General features: G+C 42.1%; 1 protein-coding gene across 1 annotated transcript in view; it reads right to left on the bottom strand.

Moving 5' to 3' along the window:
* Positions 1 to 19024, bottom strand: part of kcnab2a (potassium voltage-gated channel subfamily A regulatory beta subunit 2a) — a gene marked incomplete at its 5' end in the record, with an annotated part of 87077 nt that extends 68053 nt beyond the window's left edge. The window contains one exon of the mRNA XM_083972011.1: positions 18957 to 19024. The remainder of the gene's footprint in view (positions 1 to 18956) is intronic.
* Between the last annotated feature and the right edge of the window lie 38 nt (positions 19025 to 19062).

The following is a 19062-nucleotide window of genomic DNA, read 5'->3' as shown; positions in this document are numbered from 1 at the left end:
ACTGACAGCACCTCAGGACACAAGTATGGCTGCTTGTTGATAACAAAACATTCCTTCTTATAGTGGCTCCGGAGTGGAAACATCATTCACTTATCGTTGTGACTCAGAGGGCACTGCAACCGACTGCTTGATAAGGTTACTCTACATGTACTGTAGGAAGAATGAATAGGCCTATTGTAAACACAAAAAACGTGCATCTCAAACAGCTGGTCTGTTCTCGCTTTTCATCTGTGTACCAACATGAGAGCTGCAGTGCTGTAAGCATGTAAAAATAATACATAACCCTCCATTGAAAGTAGGACAAACTTAATGGCTACAGTCAAGTGTCCACACAATGACCGTGCGGTAGTGTATGGATTCATCTAAGCATGCTTTAACATAAGAGCCATTTGAGGTTCTATAGGAAGGCACAAGAAAGATTGACACCGACTGTCCATCGGCCTCTTTCTCTTTCTGTACCAACACAAATACGCACTCGCATTACATCAACCTACCTACACAAGCCCTTAGTACGTGCATGGTCGAACATGAGAGCAGCACCAGGCTTCCTGAGGCATAAAGGGTTAACGTCGCGCTGTTTATTCATGTCTACATATATATATATGCTGCTGGCTTGCCCATAGTCTGTGTCACAGGCAATCACTGTAGAGGTTTAAGCGTTTGTTTACCTACTGGTTTCTGTGGCCCAGAGGTAACAGCAGCTACACTAAGAAGAGCAGGGCTTCTGTGTGTGTGTGTGTTACGGTAACAGCGCTGGTTTTTGATCCCGTGCGTCGGTGCAATGTGTCCAGGTGTTACGGAGAATCAATGTGCCATCTGTACTGTTACATTAACCTTGGTAATCTGTGAGGCTAACAGCAGGCGACTTGTAGGAATGTGAAGATGTGAAACCGTGACATTGGTGTGCGTTTGCTTTGAACCGGTTGTTACATATGTAAGACTCTTTAATAGCAAGACAGGAAGAAGGAAGAGAGAGCGCTGCTTCAGAGCTGGGACAGACGCATAATGGTCAGCTCCAAACACACTCTCCTAGATGACGTAAATACATCCAACACGTGCAACATACCGTTGAGTTGTTTTCGAGGTAATACTGGTCTGCTCCATGACTATACTAAATAAATGTGCCTATTCAAAATCATTGTGCTTTATCTGTGTCTGTTTTCCAGGTTAAAGCAAACTGATGTGGCACAGTTTTTCCCCTCCCAAAAAAAAAGATTATGAAGAGAAATGCACACCAGAAAGAGCATCTGAAGAATTTAAATAAGAGAAGTGTTCAGAAGTGTCAACCAAAAAATAATCGTTACATTAGTCAAAAAATTAATCGTTAGACTAATCGAAAAAATAGTCGATAGATAAATCGGGAGAAAAATAATGGTTTGGGACAGCCCTACACTCTTCTGCAGCTCGATCACAGACTACAGCGTGGTTGTTTTCCCTTCACAACTCATGTGAAACAGTCACATGTTAACGTACAGTACGGCGTAACCACACCACGGGCTAATGTGTCCTTTTAGTTTACAGTCTCCTCTCCTGCAGCGTCACGTCCTCACTAGCTGTTCTGTTGTAAACAAACGCACGTGTGGAGTTTGGCTGTTTGTCTGTCACTCACAGCGTCCAGGGATGATTCAGTGTCCCACATCCTTGACTTTTATGCTGCTGACTTGTATCACCAGTTTTACATGACCCGTAGTAATAGTAGTAGTAGACCCGTTGGATAGCAACAGAGCTAACCCAGTAACCCACACGCTAAAATTACGATATAGATAGAGGGCTATATATCGTAATATCGCACACAGCACTACATCAGATTAATGTTTCTTCCATACACACAATGAGGTCATTATTAAAAAAAACCTACCAAACCTTCATTTAATATAAAAGAAAAATCAGTCATCCTAGTAGGATTTTAAAAATTACTGGCTTTTTGACAGATCGCCGTGTCTCAAACTCAATTAGTCAGTCACCAGAAAATGAAGACCGGTTTGTCTATTAATCATTAAAGTCCCTTTTCAAAGAAATCTGAAAATGTTCATCGGCCCAGTTCCTCAAACTTAAGAGTTTCTCTATCACTCTATGTGAGGCTGGACTGGAGCTCTAGTTTATTTCCTAAGTGTGTCACTGTTGTCTGTTACACATTGCCACACTCATAATAAACAGCTCCATCAGGCCTCAAATATTTATTTCTTTCAGTATGAAAATAATCCTGAAAGGGCGGGCAGGAGACAGAAGTCCTGTCTCATGTCAGCGCTTTCCATCTTTATCTCAATATCAATATTGGGTTGCTGTGTCACCAGCAGACAGTCTCTCTGACTCCTACAGTGCCGTCCATCTGTCGTTCAACCTGTTTAAGTCGCCCGTCCCTGTATGTATCTCTGTCTCTCTGTCACACCAGTGTCTCTTCAGAACAATGCAGCTTATTTTATACAGTGTTTGTTGAATTACTCTAATTACAGGGGCTAATTGCAACGGAACAATTGACTTGCTTTACAGTTCACACTGGATAAACTATTCATCTCAATGAGCAATTCTTATTTCCTTCCGCTTTGAAGTTATATCCAAAAAAATCCCTGACAATGTTTACAAATTCTTTTTACAGCCCACATATGTGAGAAGCACTACAACATTATTGTTTGCACAACAGTCTGTATAATTTAATGCTTGAAAACAAAAATGACTGTTCAGTGGGTGCTGATGTTCAGTGGGTGTTGATGTTAAGTAAGAGACGACCGAAAAGCTTAAAGATGATTCAAAAGTGTGCAAACAATACAACAGATACATCCCATCAAACACTGGGCTTCAGCTTAAGAAGCTCCCACTCATTTCACTTAACAAGAGGACGACAGGGAACGCATCGGCGGCAAGCAGGATGACCACAGAGTGGAAGAACTGACAAAAGTTGTAGTGTGATATGTTGATGAGGAACGCAGCGTTTCATTTAACTGTTCTGACTGGTTTCAATGGCCTAAGCTGGTACTGGTAGTGAACATTTTCTTGGCCAGCATTAGCCCCCTTAGTATCAAATGAGCATTGTCTGAACGCCACAGTTTACATAGACATTATTGCTCAACGAGTGCATCCCTGCTTAGCAACTTTCTCCGGGGCAACGTTTCCTAAACATGACAGTCAGTTACTTCCTTCACTTTACACCAGATCTTACTATATTATGAACACGGCAGCTCTGGGATGATGTTCTACTGTATTATATGTCTGTTTGTCAGGGTGCCTTCACAAAGGCTGTGGAAACAGATCGGAAACATAGAGAAGAAGCCATTAAACTGTTCTGAGGGCCAGCCAAGAAAAGAAAAAAAACATAGTACAGTGATCATATCTAAACTGAAAAGAAGTGAAAGTGAAAATCGCCGATTCAAATCCTCAGTTGTGTCATTGTGAAACCACTACGCAGCAGACAAACTCTCGACTCTCTACGAAGAGCGAACCATCAAAGTTTTTGGTGCCTTTCACTTTGGAAAAGTGACAATGCTACAGTGCTAACCCTAAAGTATAGCTTCTGATATCCCTGCTAACTTATTGATCACAAAGGTGACCTACATGACACTGGAGGTACATTCAAATTTTAAACAAAAACCACCAATCAAAGTGTCTCTGGATGAAAGATTAACTGGGTTTCCATCCAAATGTATCGAATTTAAGAGCGTATTTTGTGAAAATGCGCAAAAAGCAAATGCAAATTTATGCCCGTTCTTCATTTGTTTTGGAACGTCGCCGGGTGAAGGACTTTTGGGAAGTCGTCATCCACCCACAAACTCTGGCTCAATTCGCAAAACCTGTTTCCATAACAAAAAGTCGCATTTTCCTTTTATCGAAATGCTGACAAATCCACCCCATAAAAATGTGGTGTCCTTGGTGTGTGAATTTGTGTATGACAGATGAGCAATAGATAGGAATGTGCAAAGATGTATTTAGAAGCGCTGTATGTGTGTGAATGGGTGACTGGCAGTGTAAAGCACTTTAAGTGGTCATTGAAACTAGAAACAGTTTATAAATGCAAGTCCACCATCCATCCATCCATTTAGTGTTTCTATAGAGGATATGAACTAGTGAAAAATGTGTGTTGATGTGCTGCCTGTAAAAAGTGTTGCATTAGTCAGCTGAGTCTCCATATGCACACAGACAATCAGATTGTAAATATGGTTGTAACCAAAGCTCTGAAACAGTCTGAAGAATTTTTAGAAGCACAAGCATCTTGGTCCGCAAATTGAGGCCAGCCAGTGATCTAAAAACTTAAAGCCACAGGGGCAACTCGAGTCAGACCCACTGTCCTCACCAGCCGTTGTTTTAGAGAGGCAGGAAAGACCCTTTGTGGTCAGCTACTTTATATCCAAGCCCAATATGAAATACTGACACTTTGTTCACAGTTCACTCAGCAAGAAACTCAGACATACATTTGCAATGTAGCGGTTAAAGTTCACGAGACCTTTGACGACAGTTAATAAGAGGAGGATACTGTCACGGTATGCCTGTATCAGGAGAAAGCTAAGTAGTAACAGTACATTAACACCACTCCATCTGTTATCTGCAGTGGAAAGATACTAAAATGAAAATCAAACATATAGCCTATCGAGGGGACATTCAACTAACAAATATTACATCAGATTTTTTATCTACATAAGTAAATATTTGTATTGCAGGTTTGTCTCTCAAAGTGCTTTCTTTCTCTTTCCATCAATCTATATTCATCCTCTCCCACTTCTCCGTCTGAGTGCTGTGTGCCCTCTGCTCTCACTGCAGCACAGACAAACATTAGGACTGACAAAACTCAAACGGAGGGATGTGATTTAATTTCTTTGTGTTCGAGATTTATTTATTCCAAGACAACTTTGCTAATGTGTGCTTGATTGTATTAATTAGGTTTGCGCCTACTCATTTCATCTTCGTCATATGTGAGAATTAGATTTCTCTCAACCTATTTTCCCTGAGCTATAAACTCTTTTGGTTTAGAGATGGACCATAACCTTTTTTTTTTTTTTAAGTCAGTAGCTGGTGCAGCACACATGAGCTGTGGACAAGTATAGGACCCCCAGAGCAGAACAGACATAGCCCGGACCGGGGTGAAGGGTGCACATTACAGAAAAATGAGCAGGCAGTGACACCATCCAAAGCATCTGCTCTCTTACCACTTCCCTTGAATGTCCCAAAGACAGAGCACACACGCACATGCACACACACACACTCCACATTACACTTACACAAAGCAAAGCAGGCTAAGGTGCATCGTGTTAGCATGAGATAAACAGCCTGTAAATCACGAGTGCAAGTCAGTGATTATTGCTAAGCAGGCAATTCAGTATTGAGGTTTTTCCAATCCAGCAGTCAAGAATGAGGACAACGTAGTACATGCAGTGCCAAGGATTTCTAATCAATCTCAAGTATGTGCAGAAAATACAGACATGACCCCAATAACTCAGCCATCAGGAACAGCACCACGTCTCATAAGTCACATACGCATGTCAGCCACTACAGTCCGTGCTAAATCGTTATTCACACATGCGATATTGTTGCTGTAATTCACGTAGACTGTCCACAAAGGCCTCGCAGTGTATCATGATTAATGTGGCCTGGGCTTTGTCAATCGCATCTAGACTCACAAATCATGTCCGACGTTCGTTTAACAGAAGAAGCCCTGAAAAAAACAACAACATGGCAACATAAATCTCTGACGATCAGAGAATATCAAGAGAAAAATCTAGTGGGAAACACAGATGCATCTCAGCGATAACTCTGCAACATACAGTGGTTATAAAGTAGCTCCTATGTGTGAGAATATGTGCTGTGTCACTCGGCCTGTTATGTTTGTGGTCAGGGAGGTGACATGCAGACGGGGGGCCCGGTCTTCGTCACTTTGCGTGTGAAAGATTTTCATGTGCAGCTACAGGACAGCTGCTAGAAGAAGAGGAAGACGACCTCCACGTTCTGACAACACCACAACACGATGAGATGAAAGCTTCAGAGAAAAGAAGTAGAGACCTATGCAATCTCCTTTTATGCTAAATTGATCACGAAATGCAAATGGCATGATAGCAATTACACTACACTGTATAGGTTGTCTGTTGTTTGTCGAAATTAGTCAATCAACCTTTTTTTTAATCCATTGAATATTATGATTTCAACTGCTTAGAAAAAAAAGGAAGGAAAGGAATTAGTCGTCTGAAACAATTCCTATATTTGCAAGTCACATAATTATTCTCCAATAATCGATTATTTGTCACCTTATACTTCAAATGGATGGAAAGAAACAGTTGCTATATGATCCAATCCAGCTCTCCCTGCACTGACTTTGGGCACGCTTTCAAACATTTAGGTCGGCATCTGTCCATTTTTGGTTTTAGAGGGAAATGACAAAGCTTTTATAGCACTTAATGAAATGAGTTGTCAGGCTGCCTTTCCTCTACTCTGCTTCTATGTCGGGGGGGGGGTCCACAAGGTCCATGTGACTATGTGTGAGTTTGCTGACCCCTTGGGAGCTCCAAAAACAGGGCTAATGAAGCTAGACAGGTCAGTAAATCTCAACTGCAGAACGATTACTGAGCTCAGTTTAGGAAACACCCCCAATGGAGCGACCAGCAGACCGAGCTGTAAAAACTACAAACAGCCAGGACTTACATTAACGTCAGGGCTGAGTGAAAAGTACCAGTCGCTCCGGTTTATTAGCTGTCTATTTCTGCACCTCACTATGTTGTATTCATCCTAAGAATCTTTTAGGTCCAATTCTCCTTCTAACATACAGTATGTGAGGTTTGTCAAACACCTCTCTGCAGAGTACTATGGATTAGAGATGATGACTGTTCCCAGCTTGTCAGATGTGTTTTCCTTTTAGCCCTATAACTGAGAAAACTAAATCCTTAGGATGTTGAATCACTGGATGGACAAAACATGACTTTCAATATCTCAGCTGTGTCCTGTGAAGATGCTACGCCGATTTTTCAATATTATCTAACATTTTAAATATCTAATGGTGAATTGAGAATGGAATCGTTTTCTTTAATTCAACTATTAATCAATAAAACTAACCGTAAACTTTAACCAAATTATTGTTGAACCCAAACATATTGGAATGGTCGTTTTAGCGGGAAAAACAAAATAAACCAAAAAAACAAAACAAAAAACAGCATTCACAAAAGCTTACATTCCGTGTTGGCCACATTAGCAGGTATCACTGTTAAGCCTGTGTATATAATACTGGCTTATTAAGTTAATATGTACCGTCCCTGTTGTCTGTTTTTTGCTGAGAATATTCATTTTATCAAATTTGAAATTGAAAATCAAAAATTCCAGTATAGAGGGTAAGCACATGACGTGATGTCGCGGACGGTACTGTGTCGCTGTGGAACGTCCACTGAGTGGCAAAAAGACGAGTGACCAAAATTTAAAATCGACGAAAGCAATGAAGCGATTTTCTCCGAGCCCATACAAGTCTGACATGTCTAACTATGTCATCATGTACAGCATTCATGACCTAACAGAACTACTTGAGGATACGTCTTTGAGCGAGTTACATTCACTATTCAACACAGTAAATTCACTCGAGCGGTAAGTTTTTTTTTGATTGATCAGCTGTGTTTACAGTTTCAGGTGTCATAGTTATGATGGTTCCCCATATTGAGTAGGGATGGGTACCTTTCGCATTTGAATCGATACGGTATCGATGCTCGGTACCTGGGAACCGATATCGGTACCAATCGGTACCTGTTTTCTGTACTTTTTGTGTTTGTGGTAATTAAAATAAATAAATGAATCAAAATTTCTAAAATTTTAATATTTACCTCTTAACATCACAACTCCTCAGCCTTTAAGAGTATTTTATGTTTTAGGGATGGGCAATGATTTTCATATAATGGAATAGTTATTCAATGAAAAAACAAAAAACAAAAAAAAAAGTTTATGAGACTATAGTCTTGTCTGAAAAAATGTCCATTTTTACTGTGGGAAAAAAAGAAACATGGAGAGACTCCTACAGCCATCAGAAAGCTCTGTGTGAAACTTTGTCAAATAAAAAAAACAACTGAAACTGCAGTGTAAACTCTGCAACATGTGGACTTCATGTTTTGACTAGAGGAGAGTGGGAGACTTCATCCTCGTTTAGATGTGCTCTCATTACATGACGAGGACTTGAATGGCGCCGCTGTGATGAGAAGCGGGACTCGGGAACGGTTCGCTTCGGTACGGATTGTCGCAACAGTCCGTTCTTCACGTTAAATGACGGACGGCTGTTTTTCACGTAGTGATTCAGTGACTCAGGTGAGAGAGAGAGAGAAGGGGGCGGGCGCGAGTGTGCGGTGCTCATGCAGACTGCACTCTCTCTCGCTGCCGCACGACGAAGGTGCGTTCAGATACCGAAATGTGGTACCGATTGACTTTATGTGAATCGATACTCGGTACTTTGGTGGGAATTCGGTCGGTACCAAAAAAGTACCGAATTTCGGTACCCATCCCTAATATTGAGGGAGGTTTGTTTTGCCAATTGCCATTCAGTCCAAATGAAAGGGGCGTGTCCCAGGGCAACGGGACGTAAACTATTGTAACCGACTGTGTTGCGACAACCCCGCCCACATTTGCCCACTGATCGTCTTCTTGTGTGCTGATTTATCTTTATAAACGTTGCAACTTGGACAGAATTAATTGGTCTCAGTCCTGTCCTGTCCTGTCCCACTGGTTTCTTAATCCGTCGCTGCAACTGCTCAAAAAATAAATGTGTCTACTCTTTAAAATCAGCAGGTCCATCATAATTGCAGCATTGACAAAAAAAAAAAAAGTAGTATCTCCTTTTGTCTCTAGCAAAACAAGTATAAGGAATGACATCTCACCAAAACACTTCTGCAAATTCCAGATTAATCAGCCTTTCCTGTCGTCACTACAGTAGATGTCACGTAGCTTCTCCTTGAGGGGGTTTTGTTTGAAGAACTGTTAGTAAGAGGTATTGTTTGCTGGGCCTTTGCCTTTATAAGTACAAGATAACAAACGTGAAATAAGGACAGAACTCACTGCTGTTTTAGCACTGTGTCACTAATATCTGTGTCATCATAAGCCTATTTGTTGACAATACAAGTTCCTGTTAACAGCAAGCTCACTCTGTCTAGAGCAAGGCTATTCAAGGACAAATTTAATGCAGACATTTCAGAACAAGCCGGGCTTCCTTGTAATATAGATGTATCAGGCCAGTGAAAGGACACACCGGCACACGAATCTGCCTTTTCCTGCTCCTTACAGAGAGCATTCAACAGCTTACTGCACCAAACTGAACCCCTGCAGCCTGCTTTCCTCTTGGACCGGAGCCCATGGGTAGGCAAGCACATATACTGTATACAAGAGTGTGTGCGCACACACACACACACACACACACACATATACATACACACACACACACACAGGCATGCAGAGATACTGGCCCACAACAATCCGCCTTGGCATGAACACCCTCACACAAACACGCGTTTAAATGACACGGTAACACATTCGGCCGGGCACAGATGACAGTCACAACCTCTCAGCGACACACAGTACAGCAGTGGGGAACAGTTGAGCCTCAGTTTTTTTCAGGGTGTTGCTGGCTGTGGAAAACTGCAACAGATGGAACTGCAGCAGCAGGGCAGGTAAGGTGAAAAGGGATCGAAACTCCTGCGTGAATCAATGCGCATATGTGCGGACAGGAGACCGCAACTATGTCTTTTTACCCTGGCTATTTTGGGGTGCTTTCTTTTTCTTTTCTTTTCTTTCTTTTTTTAGAAATCCTACAGCATGTCTAAGTCTCTGGCAAGAATTCAAAAGGACAGGGCATGCATAAAACATGACAGACATCCAGACAGAGGAGGGTAATGGAGTAGAGACAGAAGAGAGAAAGAGCAGAATACATGCCAGTGAAATAAGGTATGCAAAGACAGTTTTCAATGCAGCAGCAGCAGCAGCAGCACTATTAACTGTACTGACAGCTCTGAGACAGTCAGGGAGATGTGGATGGGTAGATATGCTACCTTGCTAGCACAGAGTGTGTGACAGTGTTAAATGCTGCTGCATATAGATAGTGGGGCATAGGAACACACAGGCATGATCATCCCGACTCATTGACAGAGCAACGTGAGAAGAGAGAGAGGGGGAGAGAGAGAGAGAGATGGAGCATCAGACCTAGCAATGATGCTCTTAAAACACCCACCTCAGTCTGCTGCTGATTCCTGACGCAGTGAGCAGAACCAGGGAGTAAATGCAGAATACAGAAGCTATGGTTGAGGAGCAGCAGCAGCAGCCAAAAAATCCCAGAGACTGAGCAGGAAAACAGCGAGAGGAGGAGAGGAGGAGAAAGATGTGCAATCATACAAGTCTAGTGTATGTGAGATCCCATGTGACCAAGATTATGTGCCTGAGTGAGATGAGGAGATGAACATGAACATCTGACATGAGAGAGACAAAAACACAGAGAGGGGTGAGAAAAAAAAAGTGACACAAGACAGAGAGAACAGGGATGGGAACAGGCGGTAAGAAAGAAAGAAACGGAGAGAAGAGACTGGATAAATGTGGGAGCTTGGGGAGCCACTGAGCAGAGCAGATGCATTAAAAGGAAATGCCCCTCCCTCTTTCCTCACACACACACGCACACACACACACACACACACTCACGCAGCTCCCTTTGCACTGTCAGCATGCGAGGAAGCATGCAGTCAGTGAATCAGAGTGAGCTGTAAAGGGTGAAAGAGAAGAAGAAAGAAGGGCGGGCCAGAGGAAAGCGAGCAAGACGCATGCATGTTCCCTTTAAAAATCAATGACGATGACATGACAGTCCTTCCATACAACAACATCTACGGTATCTACTACCCACCGAAAGTGGCTCAAAGTTATTTGCTGCATAGCGGGCAAGCAGAGGTCCCACAGCTGACTGTGGCTCACAGACATTTTATAAAGCTTTATGCGAACACAGAAGAACTCCTCCTGCAAATGTAACATACAGCTAGATTGTCAAACCATTATAAACAAACGGATAAATTAATTAATTTTTGATAAACAAACTTCCAGTGAAGAGCATCTAGCATGCAGCAGTGCTCTGTTGACAGCTATGCACTCTAAACCTTCATGCAGAGGGCGGTCAAGTGAGAGGATTACTTCCCTGCAACAATCAATAATTTGTTACATAATACGCACTACTGTACATCAAATCCAACGCAGCCTCGTGTACACAAGCTGCCTAGTTTACTCTCCAGAATATACTCTGAATGGGAACGTGCAAGATTTAAGATACCGATCATCCTGCCTGCTGACAAACTCCCACGGTCCCACGTTTTTGCAAGTAATGCTCGCACAGATCTGTGTGCTATGAACCCACTGCTCTCAAACAGCAGGGATGGAAATTTGGCTTAATGCAATTGATGTTTTTTAACATTTATGAAACCAACTACCTGACTACTCAATGGAAATTAGATGAAGGATGAAAGCAGGAGACAGACTGAGGCAGTGAGTGGGCCAGAGAGGGGAAACTTCATTGTGGTTTCTAGGAGCCAAAGTTAACTAGTTGGAACACAATCGGCTACTTTGGTACAAGTGACTATTGATGACAAGAAATGTCCAGATTTGTTCATATTGATGTTTTAGGACAATGCCCTAGGAATCAGGTAGCTGGACTCAGATATGACACTTTTTGAGTAGACCTGCAAAATTCATCGATTAATCGTACAATAATCGATTATGAAATCAGTTTTCAACTATTTTGATAATCGAATAATCGGATTGAGTAGTTTAAGAAAAAAAAGTCAAAATTCTCTGATTTCATCTTATTTCTGGTTTCTTTGTTCCTTTATGACAATGAACTGAGTATCTCTTTAGTTTGTGGACAAAACAAGACATTTGAGGATGTCATCTTGTGGTTTGGGAAACACTGATTGATATTTTTCAACATTTTATTGACCCAACAACTAATCAATTAATTGTTTAAATATTCAACAGATTAATCGATAATGAAAATAATCGTTAGTTGCAGCTCTACTTGAGTGAACATATCCCACGCTCCTCGTGTGTTTCAGACTAGTCTCAGCCAACAAACATTTATCAGGATGGTATCAATCAGTGTAAAGACAGATGAAGAATTGAACGGTGCAGCACAGCTTTCTAAGACATTAAGCGGACAGCCCCTCCAAACTTATGTAATTGGAGGCTGTTAGCCCAGTAAATGGTAATTTATCTAAAATCACTTTTGCAGCAACACTGGTTTTGATTTGAAAGCATTTCCATTTCCAAGAAATAAGATTCTTAGCCGTGTCCTGTAATGTGTTTGTTTACCGTCGGTGTAGTGTGAAGATGGGTTTCCTTTACACATGTGTTTATGGATTTACCTCTCGCTGCATCATGTGTACGTGTTTCTGTGTGTGTGTGTATGTTTCCCAGGGCCTGAGGGGACAGCTCCAGCTTCACTGTTGCGCACCACTGTCCCCAGCCTTTCTTTCCTTCTAAGCTCCAGCCGAGTCACGGCATCTCCAGCTTCTGCTCGCAGCCAGACTACGGCTCCGCTGCTCGCTTCCCCTCTCCAATCGCGATGACACCACCAACCGTGGTGCAGTTGTCTGCCAGACGGTCTAATGGGGCCACAGCGAGACATCTGCACCCACACCCAAACAGTGCAGCTACGACCTGCACAGAGGTTGTAAAAGTTACAGGCACGCCCCACATGAACTCCATTCAGTCCTCCCAAACCATGCTATCAGCACAGTCAATGATGAATTTCAGGGAAATGGTTAAATTATGCGCTTTTGCAAAAACAACAACCATGAACTCTGCGACAAAATGCACCGCCCATCGACGCTCACAAGAATAGTCCTCCAAAATGTCCTACCCACGACTCCACATTCATAATGCATGGTGTGAGAGTACTTTATATGCCTATAGTGCGGTAAGCCTGTGGTCTGCATATAACACTGACTGCATGAGGGCAGGGTGCTGCTCCTGTGGCCATGCCAGGTGCTTGAGCGTTTACTCTCCTCAATACCAGCTGTTGGCCAGTTGAAGACACAATTGGTCCATTAATTTTAACCCACATCTCCCTGCTGCGAATGCAAGGTATTAGGGCTGGGCGATGAAACGATCTCGATTCGGTATCTACAGTATGTGCCGTAGAGTTTGTTTGAGCGGCAGCAGCTGCAGCTAAAGGGAGGAAAGATGAAGTGAAAGTTGTAAAAGAGGGAGGAAATGAGTGGAAGTGGAGCTGATGGCAACTGAAGAGACGGTGAACGTGTGGAGCGTCAGTTCGTCATGAAAAGAAGCCTGGCAGTGTGGAGTCGGACCTGATGATACGGTCAGAAAGTGAAGGAGAAAAGTCCGACTGTGAAAACACGGAGCTGTTCGTGATGTTTATTCTGCGACAACACGTCTCGCATGTTTGCTCATGTACGGCGTGAAGAACATGCGCTAGGCTCCTGTAGATGTAGGGTAACAGTGTGTGTGTGTGTCAGTGCCGCACACACACATGGAGCGGTGAAGTGAAACAATGACCTTCAGACCACCTGAGTTGACGAGAACTCAGAGCAATAAAACAGAGTAAAAAGCTAAATATTTATCGACAATCTGTTCAGATAAATAGAAAGACTACAGCCTCGTGATAGAAGGGGGGGAACTCATGTCATCCTCCCATACTGAACACTCTGGTTTCTTCAGGATTCAATCAGGATGCTCCTTGAATTGGCTGCATCAGCAAATATCGAATTGAAATATTGAGAATCGATCAATATGGAAAAATGTATCGTGATAAAGTTTTGCCGTATATCGCCCAGCACTAGTACAAAGCATTGAAGCCCCCCAAAAAACTGGCAGCAAACATACCAAAATCTCATTTGACAACAATGTGTGGCAACATCCATCCTTCGTTTTCCAACAATTAGCCTGGTCAAGGTCACTCAGTATAGCAAGACAATCAATGCTAATTAAAAAGGCCCAAGCCAGTCTCCACCAGGACAGCTATTTGGGCAGATTAAAGCATTTTTAATGGACTGCTATCAGCTAAAAAAAAAACTGATCCATTACAGATGCACTGGTGATTCCAGGTACGGCAGCTGTACTAACAGAAGCTAGTAGTTCAATTAATGATATCCACACGGACTGCAAGCAGCAGGCGGACTGGACTGAACCTTAGCCTCTGGTCCTTCATGCCCGACATTAATATGATTCTTCAGTGACAAGTGGACATCTCTAAGTTAGCACTTGGCATTAGAAGGTGTTTCCACGTGTATTTTGAGTGACCACTTGCGATCAGATCTCACTTCCTAGCTCTATAATTAACATGTGTGTTTCAGTCACTCTGACTGTGACTGCACTGCAGTTACACTCTTAGAGCTGTTGTGACCAAATCACCTGACGGATGTTAACATCTTAACATCTTTTCCTCTTTACATGTAGATCATCGTGCCTCTGAAAGCCATTTAAAATGTATTTTGTTGATGCAGGGGATGGAAGAACTGTCAAGATCTTTCTACCACAACAGTTAAACCATGCCACTCCTGCCTCGGTATGCAACTTTACAGTCTATGGTATGCAATCACTATCAATAGTTCGTGAGGCAAGTTATAATTCAATTCAATTCAAACAACTTTATTAATCCCACAAGAGGCAATTAGTTACAGTATGAGCAGCAGGTCGTCGTGGTACATATAGCCTACACGGCACATTATAATACATCAGACAACATGGAGATTATGGATAATAAATATAAGAGCCTATAAAAAGGAGCCTATGATAGCCTACTGTATAATAAAATAATTTACAAAACAAGAATTAAGAAATAAAGAAAAAGAATTTAAAAAAAGAATAAAGAATTATATTTTGATCCAAAGCTATCCACTGTCAAAAATAGATCATCTAGACTGGATAGACTTCAGTCATTTCAACGCAGGAGCGCATTAGTTAGCTTGGGCATCCACTGTATTATGTAGTATAAGTACAAGATGAACAGGAGAATCAGGGCAGGGCAGGGGGCCATGAGTTATCTGCAAGGGCTTATAGGAACATGAAACGCCAAATCCAGTCATTTTAATTGAAGTGGGCCTGGAAGAGGTCTATTATTAAAATATTTTGACAATACACAGGAACTTGTGCAAAGATAGATATTCATCACTTAATTCACTTCAATTTCACCATGTAGGCTATCTATAATGGAACTTTGATGCTTAGTTTAGAATGATGAAACACTCAAAAAACACTTTATCAGTGCCTCTTCTGGTTTATTGCTGGATTTTACTGGATCTCACTCACAGACACATACAGAAATGAGTCATCTTGCAATGTAAAGGGTACAACTCAAGAGTGATAGGATCATTTAAACCACTGATGCAAATTAGTTGACTGATATATCTGAGAAACAGGTTTTGGTGGTTGGTGGTGTGCTTGAGCAAAATGTATTTTTGCGTAACCACACTTAATTTGTGGGTCAAAAAATAGATACAGCACAATGTTTTAGCATATAAAGTAAAATGATCGTCACTTAGAAAAAAATAAGTGCTCTGGAAATGATTTATCACTCTGCAATACTTAACATACTGTCCAAAAGCAGTTGGTTTATTCTTTCACCCCCATATTGAGTTGACTCCTTTGACTATTGCTAAGGAGAAGGCCATTAGGCTTTTAGTACTACAGTCTGTGTGCGGTCTCAGTGGGATTACCACAGACAACAGAGCAAGTGACAGGCAATAAGTAAACTAAATTACAGCCATTGACAAATCATTCTGTAACTTATTGTACAACACACAACACCACAGAGCCATCAGGCAGCGTGTGCCCTGCTCAATGACAGTGCAAAGATGTCCTGACAGATGTTTCAGACTGACACAGAAGGGGGTGGAGATGCTACAGTGACATGCGACATGGGTCTGGAGTCTGGACTCCAACCTTCATGCATAGCCAGATATTCAAAGGACATGGAGGGGAAAGGCCTTCAGCTAGTCTCAACTACAGTACACTACCACCTCGGTCAGTCGCCTCCGTTTAGTTCTGCTGATTGTTCTTGACCTGAGCAGGACACAGCGCAACTTCTCTTTTATATACTGGTCACATCTGGACAGTTCTCCATAAGTTAGTGAAAATACTGATCCAGCATATGGCTACAGGCAAGTAAAGGCAAAACATACAGATCTGTGAGATATACAGATATCTATCACGCTTGCCCTCGTTTACCCTTGAAGCCCTACAGTATTTTGTTTATGGAAACACTAATTACAAGAGCAGTGCAGACGACCTAATACCGTGATGATGAGTGATAAGTGTAACTTTGGACAACTGAGTTCAGCATTTCTCATTAACCTTTGCATTTGAAAATGTTCTAGATAAAAGTATGTGTGCAATTAAATTGCCATGTTCTCTTCTAAAAATAAACTACCACAAATTAAGTCTGTACTGAATACATTTGTAGATGCCCATCAGAACATTTTTCCCAAACCATGTTTCTGGCAAACAACGTCTCCCAAAAGAATTAATTGAGGCAAAATGGCTGGTAAAACAAAAAAAACATTCTCAACAATTACACCAATGCTGTGTCTGATGCAAAATGTCTACTATTCAAAACTTAAAGGTCCAGTGTGTAAAATGAGGGGAAAACAGTGACAAATAGCATTCCGTTTCTATTATTTATCTATTAAATTGTTTATTTATGAAGTGAAACTCTTGAAACAAGCTCTCTGGTTGGCTGGATTTTCCATTCTGTATAAACATGGCGGCACAAGATGGTGACACTCTGCAAGCAAGAATTAGGCTATACATGTAAGGCTATGAAAACCATATTCATTGGTAGTATATTAAGATTTTGCCAATAAACTTTGACAAATATTACACACTGGACCTTTAAGATTAGGAGTTACTGGCCTATAATGGCACCAACTTGTGTTATCATTGCATGACAAATTGTATAAGGCCTACAATTTAAATCACACATTTGATAAGGTGCCAGAGACTGAAAAATGTATTAATTACTGATGAAAGTAAGGAAAATGTTGATGTAATCCAAATTGCTTGCAAACTGTCTACTACCTTGTGAATTTTTTTTTTGCTGAAGCAACTCAGGCAAGAAAATTCAGTCTTCATTGTCTACAGGCCAGTGCAAGTGGGGGATCTAATCAGGAGATGCAAAGTGCAGCACTCTAATTGCATCATTAGCTAAACCAATGACTCAGTCACAGTGACTTCAGCCTCACCCTCCCCCCACCCCTCCCTCTTCTGCCCCATCCAGAAATAGGGAGTCAAGCCTCAAGCTCTTTACTGTACAGCTGCTCAAGCAGAATAATTCTAACATGTTATGTGCAACAGCGCAAAATGTTAACGTTCCAGAAATATCCAACTGAAAAACATAGCATTAATGAGATTATGCTATACAACTGTGCTAGACACTACCTCGGTGCTGAGATCCGTCTTCCAGGAAATGGAAAAGACTAGTTCCTAATGTTAACACACACACACACACAAATAACGCGCACAGGTCCAGGCACACAAGTGTGGTGTGTGTGGTGGGTGATGTTGCCTCAACATGACAGACATAGCCCCATCTAAAATGCCGAAGACTGTCATAGGGCAAACAACAAGCCTGAACCCTTTTCACACTGCACCCACAAGTAATAGCCACACACAGGTGCACACTCACGGTTTAGATGATTGGGATTTTGATGTGATGTGATTTTAACAGTAAACAATGCCCCCGCTGATGCTCTGCAATGGGAACATAGCCTGGCAGTCTTTTTATGGCTCATTTTGGTTCACTTTTGTTTGGTTGTACAATGCTGAATGGAAAATCAGCTCGAGCTGCCCTCCTACAGGACCTGATGACCCCTGCCTTTGCTGCTGTGGTTCTGCATACTTTGCTAAGAATGACTAAGAGGCGGTTTCCCAGCAATTGAAAAGCGCACCCTGCCAAAAACGAACTTGCTTTGTGTGTTTCCTGTCGATGCAAAGTGAAAGAGGCGACGATAACACCTCTACTTCTTCCTGTTTTAAGCATTCAAATGATAGATGGTGATGATGTGCACAATATTTGGCAGGCCCCTCGTGTTGTCAATGAGGATATCTCTATGATGAAGCAGACTCATGTTGCAAAATGCTGCTTCCTCAGTCAGAAAGGCTCTGCTCAGGTAAATGAATAAAACATACTGTGCATGTCTTTATGAAACAGTAGGCTAAGTCATTGTAGAAACAGCTACAATCGTTATATCGATGTGACCTTTACCTGGATACATATCTAATGTTAGAGATTATTGGTAAAAAAAAAAAAAAAAAAAAAAAAGAAAGAAAGAAAGAAAGAAAAAAAAGGATGATGATATTGTCAGATGTTTGACGGCGCTTTTTCTCGCTCTCACGGAGATGTCTCTGGCTGATGCAGGAATTAACCTGGCCTCTGCCGCACTGTATTAGCCACAGTCAGTGTATGCAGCACAATCTGACTGCGGCGGCTGCTGCTGCTGCTGCTGCTGAGCTGAGGATGGAGAGCTTCTGGGACTGACGTCTCCACGTCGGGTCACATCTGCGGAACCATCTCCCGGTGATAAGATTAGGGGGGGTAAAAGCTCTAGCCTGGTTTTACAGTGTTTTAGGCGTGCGCGCGAGTGTCACCTCGGGCTGACGTTATAACTCTGCCCGGTCAGTCCATTGAAGACGTTCATGTCAACCCATTATGCCAGCGAACTTGAGACTTACACTTAGCAGGCTAATCACGGCTGGACAAAAAAAAACAGCCGCTTGTTTCCCACACCCACTCTTCAAATGTTACAACCAGCACTTGTCCTCGTTGCTTTGGTGTTATGAACTGACGGTAACGTTACGGTGTCTTGTCAGTTTCGACACCGTTAGTAGCTAGTCACCGTGATTAACGCTGCGTTAACTGCTTTGCCTAAACAGCAAACATTATGAATGCCTAAACGCCATTGAAATGAATTTCAGAGGAACACCGTCGTTCATTAAAAGTGTAAACAGCGAACACGACACTTCCAGTCTCTTACCTTTGTCGAAATCCGTCTCTTCCTTTCAGACTGTGAGAAGACCCTAGACTGGATTTTGTTGCTCTGACACAACTACCACGCGCTGCAGTACGGCCCCGCCCTCCCG

This window comes from Trachurus trachurus, assembly GCF_905171665.1.
Source record: "Trachurus trachurus genome assembly, chromosome: 5".
Taxonomy (NCBI): domain Eukaryota; kingdom Metazoa; phylum Chordata; class Actinopteri; order Carangiformes; family Carangidae; genus Trachurus; species Trachurus trachurus.
This window is presented reverse-complemented; position numbering and strand designations above follow the sequence as displayed.